Here is a 7,601-nt window from a genome sequence, read left to right as displayed (position 1 = left end):
TGCGGCTGCCCTATCACCCCCAACCCTGATGAGTCCTCCTGTGTCGGGGGTGGGTCATTCCGTGACAGACTTATATAAAGGACACATACAAACTCAGTGGATTTTAAACCTTTTTCCTGTCTTAGAATAACTGAAGTCCATGCCACATCTCAGACTGCTTTGGAAATTCTCCTCAGTTTCAATCAGACGAATCTGCAGTAGGAATTGGAACTATTATTTCAGAAAAAAAATAGGCAACAAGTCTGACCTAATCACACTCCGACCTTTTATTTCTGGGTAAAATACATGGAATTGTTCTGTGATCCTATGAACACTGATGTGGGAATGAGTCCCACTAAACACAGCGGGGCTTATTTATGAGAAGATGTGATTAGGAACATGCTGTACGACCTACTGAGAGCACTGATTTAGTGGGATCCGGGCTCATAAAAAGACAGAACTCATTAATTTAAAAATATACACATAATTTACAAATATGTAAATCCTTGACAAAGGACTAAGGTGAAGCTCTTATAAGCCATGTTCTTTTGCTTTCTCTTTTCTTCCAAGCATTTTTCAAACACCACTATCTATCATAGGACATCAGCAAGTGCTCAACAGAATGGTGAAATTTTGGTGAACATTAACATGCCCTTCAAAAGGTGCACCCTATTTCAGTCATATGTTCAGGACAGGAACATAAAGAAGGGGGAGTTAAAAAAAAATCACAATCCAGGCATTCGTGAACATTCATAGCAACAGGGTTTAAAACATCCTTTAATGTGCATAAGCATACTGCATCAGTCTTGAAAGGAATCTTTTAATTTCCATTAGCATGCACGTAAGTACCCAGTAATGAGTTGAGAAAGAATCTTAATTTGGTGACTGTTTTGAAAGCTTGTATTTTATGCACATCAGCTCACAGCAAGAAGATTAAAAAGAGTCCTTTAATATGCATTAGCATGCCCATCAGTTCATTGCAAGGGGACTCAAACAGGGAGTGCAACCAATGAGCTTTCAAGAAAGGGTTGGTGCCAAGGCAGAAGTTGATGGACCCGAAGTGGAGGAGGTAGAAACAAGACTGTGGACATGGATTAAAAATCTGCAAAACAGCTGGTAAGGGTTTTTGGTACCCTTCCAATAGGAAAATGAAACACAGTGAAGTTCAACAGTGTACTGATATCAACCAAGCAATGCTGATAACTGATAGCATTTCAATTATCAAATGCTCAATATTTGCTCCAGGTCTGGCTTTGGCTAGTGCAAGTCTCTTGTGCCAGCCCAAGAGTATCACAAACTTCCTGTAAAGCATGTTCACCACTACTCTGGAGGAGGATAGGCCAGCACAAGGATGTCAAGATCTGGCCTCTGCAGCGTTGAAAGCATGTAAGTTTGCACCGGTCAGATCCAAGAAACCCCATTGGATGGCTGGCACTTGACATGGGGTAAGGAGATAAATTGCTGTGCAACAGCCAGCTCCTCACCTGTGCTGAATACAGCATAGGCCAGTTGGCTTGTTTGTTCCAGTGCAGGCTAGGATTGCACTGTGAGTTTGTCTGGATATTATATTTAAAACACAATTTACAATATTGTATTTTAAAATACAATCAGGATGTATCTTACATGAGGGTCAGTTCTGAAATCAGTGCATAACATGATATAATCACATATTAATTTATTTTTATTTTATTTTTTACAAAAGAATTTATACCCCACCTTTCTCCCCATGAGGGAAATCAAGATGGCTTATGAATTTAAAACACATGACAATCATAAAACATGAAAACTATAAAAACAAGACCCCCCCCAAAAAAATACATCACATCAATAGAATTAAAAATTACATTAATTAAAACACCTTTTCATCCTATCAGCTATCAAACATCATCTTGAATAAAAAGGTTATATAGGTAAAAATACCTTAAATTTGAAAAAAATATGTACTGTCCCTTTAAAAAGTAAAATCACACTATGAGTGGTACATAAGATATTTGCTAACTACAACCACCAGAGACTGCACCTTTGAATTCTGAAGAGGATGGTAATGTATATACATGTGCCACAAGTTAACTATGATACCAATTTTTGCAAATATTACCGTCCTTTTTGCAAATATTTTGCAAATATTACCCCCAAAAAGTGTGTGTGTGGGGGGGGGGAAGTGTGTGCGTCTTATAGAGCGAATACTGGGAGCAAGGTCTGCACCGGGGGCAAGGTCCTCATTTGCACAGGTGCCACAGGGGGAGGGCAGGCAGAGAACAAAGGGGGCAAGGTCCGCACCTGGGGCAAGGTCCTCATTTGCACAGGTGCCACAGGGGGAGGGCAGGCGGAGAACAAAGGGGGCAAGGTCCGCACCGGGGGCAAGGTCCTCATTTGCGCAGGCGCCACAGGGGGAGGGCAGGCGGAGAACAAAGGGGGCAAGGTCCGCACCGGGGGCAAGGTCCTCATTTGCGCAGGCGCCACAGGGGGAGGGCAGGCGGAGAACAAAGGGGGCAAGGTCCGCACCGGGGGCAAGGTCCTCATTTGCACAGGCGCCACAGGGGGAGGGCAGGCGGAGAACAAAGGGGGCAAGGTCCGCACCAGGGGCAAGGTCCTCATTTGCACAGGCGCCACAGGGGGAGGGCAGGCGGAGAACAAAGGGGGCAAGGTCCGCACCAGGGGCAAGGTCCTCATTTGCACAGGCGCCACAGGGGGAGGGCAGGCGGAGAACAAAGGGGGCAAGGTCCGCACCGGGGGCAAGGTCCTCATTTGCACAGGCGCCACAGGGGGAGGGCAGGCGGAGAACAAAGGGGGCAAGGTCCGCACCGGGGGCAAGGTCCTCATTTGTGCAGGCGCCACAGGGGGAGGGCAGGCGGAGAACAAAGGGGGCAAGGTCCGCACCGGGGGCAAGGTCCTCATTTGCACAGGCGCCACAGGGGGAGGGCAGGCGGAGAACAAAGGGGGCAAGGTCCGCACCGGGGGCAAGGTCCTCATTTGCACAGGTGCCACAGGGGGAGGGCAGGCGGAGAACAAAGGGGGCAAGGTCCGCACCAGGGGCAAGGTCCGCATTTGCACAGGCGCCACAGGGGGAGGGCAGGCGGAGAACAAAGGGGGCAAGGTCCGCACCGGGGGCAAGGTCCTCATTTGTGCAGGCGCCACAGGGGGAGGGCAGGCGGAGAACAAAGGGGGCAAGGTCCGCACCGGGGGCAAGGTCCTCATTTGCACAGGCGCCACAGGGGGAGGGCAGGCGGAGAACAAAGGGGGCAAGGTCCGCACCGGGGGCAAGGTCCTCATTTGTGCAGGCGCCACAGGGGGAGGGCAGGCGGAGAACAAAGGGGGCAAGGTCCGCACCGGGGGCAAGGTCCTCATTTGCACAGGCGCCACAGGGGGAGGGCAGGCGGAGAACAAAGGGGGCAAGGTCCGCACCGGGGGCAAGGTCCTCATTTGCGCAGGCGCCACAGGGGGAGGGCAGGCGGAGAACAAAGGGGGCAAGGTCCGCACCGGGGGCAAGGTCCTCATTTGTGCAGGCGCCACAGGGGGAGGGCAGGCGGAGAACAAAGGGGGCAAGGTCCGCACCGGGGGCAAGGTCCTCATTTGCACAGGTGCCACAGGGGGAGGGCAGGCGGAGAACAAAGGGGGCAAGGTCCGCACCAGGGGCAAGGTCCGCATTTGCACAGGTGCCACAGGGGGAGGGCAGGCGGAGAACAAAGGGGGCAAGGTCCGCACCAGGGGCAAGGTCCTCATTTGCACAGGCGCCACAGGGGGAGGGCAGGCGGAGAACAAAGGGGGCAAGGTCCGCACCAGGGGCAAGGTCCTCATTTGCACAGGCGCCACAGGGGGAGGGCAGGCGGAGAACAAAGGGGGCAAGGTCCGCACCAGGGGCAAGGTCCTCATTTGCACAGGTGCCACAGGGAGAGGGCAGGCGGAGAACAAAGGGGGCAAGGTCCGCACCAGGGGCAAGGTCCGCATTTGCACAGGTGCCACAGGGAGAGGGCAGGCGGAGAACAAAGGGGGCAAGGTCCGCACCAGGGGCAAGGTCCTCATTTGCACAGGCGCCACAGGGGGAGGGCAGGCTTACTTTAAAAGTAAGTTTTCCTCCTCTAAAAACTAGGTGCGTCTTATGGTCAGGTGCTTCTTATGGAGTGAAAAATACGGTAATTCAGGCAGCCACAGCACAATATCTTCCAGTGCCTGAGGCAGCATGCTCTCCTTACCCAAGATGTACCTGCTTCTCCTCCCCCTATTCTCCAGTGTTGTAGCTGAGTACATCCTCTTCCAATTCAGGGAGCTGAAGGAGTAGGGCAGGGGACAAACAGAGATGGGCATCCCCTACGAATTTCTGGCCTGAGACGACTGCTTCAGTTGGCCTCATGGATGGGCCAGCCCTGGGCAGCCTTTTCCATCATGCCTGACATGACTGCTGCTTGTCTTTTTGATCATTTAGTTCTAAATGGGCGGTGTGCCCTCTTTCTCTTTTGTCTTCGAATTATGACTGCAAGACTTGTCTGCATAATTGCAACACTGAATGCCTGAGCATTTTAAAAGAAAAAAAAAGTAAATAGGAGGTTTTGTGTAGATAATAGTTTTAAATGCTCTCCATTGTGCTCTCAAGTTGCATGGTAATTTTCTCTAAAGGTCAGGGAGCAGAAAGAAGAAAACATTTGGCAGTAGAGAAAATTGCTAGCAAATTTTCTGTTATCATTCTTAATTGAATGTACATCTTTTAAAAATCAGGTTTAAAACAAAAGCAGCAAGGGGAGAAAGATCTAATTTTGTTGCCTTTCAGATCAAATGTTAAGAATGTCAGAATATGGCTGCAATTCTAGGCACACTTTGCCTTTTGAACCAGGGTATATAAGACCTGTCAAACATAGTAAGACTGAGGGCCCAATCCTATCCAATTCCCCAGCAGCAATGCAGCCCCAAGGTAAGAGAACAAATGTTCACATACCTTAAGGGGGCCTCTGTGACCACTGCCCCATCACAAGAGGAAGTGCATGTCCCATTGGAACAGCTGCACCAGCACTGGAAAACTGGATAGGATTGGGCCCTTACTTCCTAGTAAAAATGCCTAAGATTGCACAGTGGCTGCACAGTTCAAGTGTGAGTGAATGAGAAAACATCCTCTAGCCCTCCCTTCCCTGCCCAGTTTTGTGCTCTCCTCCGCCTTCCCCCCTTTCCCTGCCCTGAAAAACCTCCCCACCACCCGGCGGGGATATTTACTGCCAGATGTTCCTGGCTCACGCCCTTCTGGTACTGAGGCCCTGCACCAATTGGCGTCAGCCTCTCTATCAGTGCAGTGGGCTCACCACCTGTGTCGGAGTGCCTTATGGCACTTCTGTGATGCCCAGCTCACAGAAATGCTCACGTGTGGCTCAGTTCCATTTTCCATAGGGCTCAATACATTTTCCTTGTCAACTTGGAGGGTGGGACGTTCTTCTCAAAGGTTTGTTGAGCTCCACGTTAATTGAATCGGGACCATTCTGGTGGCATTGTGTTCCCCTTGGCCTGCCCTTTGAAGTCAACCAAGGCACATTTGCCAATTCACAAGCAGAAATGCACGTGTGCCTCCGTTTCACTTTCCATAAGACTCACAATATTTTCTTTGTCAACTATCATCTTGTCAGTTTCACAATCCACCAAAAATCAGGTCGCGACCCACTGTTGGGTCCTGACCCACAGTTTGGGAACCACTGGTCTACACTGAAACCCTGGGGAGTCACTACCATCAAATGTGTGTCTTTTCTAGTCCTATCTGAAGATACCAAGGATTGAAGCTGGAACCCTGAGCACATAAAGTACGCTCTCTGCCACTAAGCTCCAGTCTCCTTTCCTTGCTATGTTACTGTGCCCCATTTCAATTCCTTAATTGCTAACAATGGTGTTCTAGTACAGGTTGAGTATTCCTTATCTGAAATGCTTGAAACCAGGAGTGTTTCAGATTTTGGAATATTTGCATATACGTAATGATTGGGCCCTTACTCACACCTAAGCGAATGTCTGGGCATGCTTGCATGGGGGAATTGGGCGTGCACACAAAAGACATATCACAACTGAGGGAGCTGGCAGGGTCTTTTTTCCCCTTGGAGAATGCTGTATAAACTCTCTGTTGTGAACCTTCATTTGGACTGTGACTCATCACATGGGATCAGCTGTGGAATCTTCAGCTTGTGGCATCATGTTCATGCTCAAAAAGTTTTGGGTTTTGAAGCATTTCAGTTTTTCGGGAGGCTCAGCCTATATTGGGCTGTTTCAATCTCAAAACTCCAATGTTTCCTTTCATGCACAGTGCGCTGGATAAAGTCTCATACTGATGAAACCCCACCCCTCAGGTGGAAAGCTTCCGCTGAGGAATACGTTTCCCATGGTACTCGAAGTTATTTCTGAACTTATAATAAATAGAAACTTATTCTATTTGTTATCAGTTCAAAAATAACTTCTCACACCACGAGGTGCCATGCATGTGAACCCAACAGTGTTTAACACTTTTCGAAAAACACATCCCAGCAAAGTGGAGAAAAACAGCCATCGTCGGCAAAAGTAAAGGAGCCTTTGAGGAATTAATAAATTGTTATGAGGTGAAAACTTTGGGACTAGCATTAGTGATGAAAATGTCTTGAAAAAAGAATTAAGAGGATACAGTTAGTTCTTGTTATCCGCTGGGGTTAAGTTCTTGAAAACCCCAGCAGATACTGAATCTGTGGATAGCAAATCATTACTCTATTGAATCAGTGGAGTTAGAGGGCGAGCAGTGCCGGCTTTTAGGCAATTGGGGAGATTTCGCCCAATTGGGCCCTGCACATGGTGGTGCCCTTCTGCCCACCACTGCTTCCACTTGGGCCAAAATTGGTGCCATGCAGGCAGTGGCATGCATGCCTCATTCTTTCCACGCCCTCGTAGCTCCTGGCACCATCCTCTCCTCCGTCTCGCTACAGAGTGGGCTATGAGGCAGCAATGGGCAAGATTTGGGGAGTTCTGCGGGCTGGATGCGTGCTCCCTCCTCCCTCCGGCTGACTCCCAGGCGCCTATTCTGCACTAAAGGTACAGGAGTCCTACCCACTTGAACAGATGTGTGTGTGTGTGTGTGTGTGTTTTTTTTCCCCTTGGTCTGGCTCCATTCAAGAGCTAAAAAAATTAGTAGAGGGGCCCCGCAAAATTAGAGGGGGGGGCCTGCAAAAGTGTTTCAATTGAACCCCACAGTTCCTAAGGCCAGCCCTGAGGAGTAGTAGCTTACCTGGTCAGGAATGCCAGCAGCAGAGAGCCTCATAAGGGCACAGTTAGCTTCACGATGGCAGTAGATGTTTAAAAATGGTCATTGATAACCGAGAACGGGTAGCAGATGGCACAAGGTAATTTCAAGTTTTGTTCCCGTGAATCCGTGAGAACGTAATGTGCTGGTAGTGCGGACTGACTGTATATTTGAGGAAGACAAAATGAACAATGATTTGTAAATCAGAACCAAAGTACTATACTCTAACAACATAGGCCTGCCAGCAAGGAGCAATTACTAATGATATATTGCAGACTGCAGCAACTGTTGCCCTGCACATGCCCGATCTCATCTGATCTTGGAAGCTAAGCAGGGTCAGGCCTGGTTAGTACTTGGATGGGAGACCGCCTGGGAATACTGGGTGCTGTAGGCT

At 49.1% G+C, this 7,601-nt stretch overlaps 1 pseudogene; it reads left to right on the top strand.

Annotated features, from left to right (window-relative positions):
• The first annotated feature begins 7,481 nt into the window (after positions 1 to 7,481).
• LOC136650846 (5S ribosomal RNA) lies at positions 7,482 to 7,601 on the top strand (annotated as a pseudogene).

Source organism: Tiliqua scincoides, chromosome 4 (genome assembly GCF_035046505.1).
Source record: "Tiliqua scincoides isolate rTilSci1 chromosome 4, rTilSci1.hap2, whole genome shotgun sequence".
Classification (NCBI taxonomy): domain Eukaryota; kingdom Metazoa; phylum Chordata; class Lepidosauria; order Squamata; family Scincidae; genus Tiliqua; species Tiliqua scincoides.
Note: the sequence above shows the minus strand (reverse complement) of the source record. Positions and strands in the feature narration are given on the sequence as shown.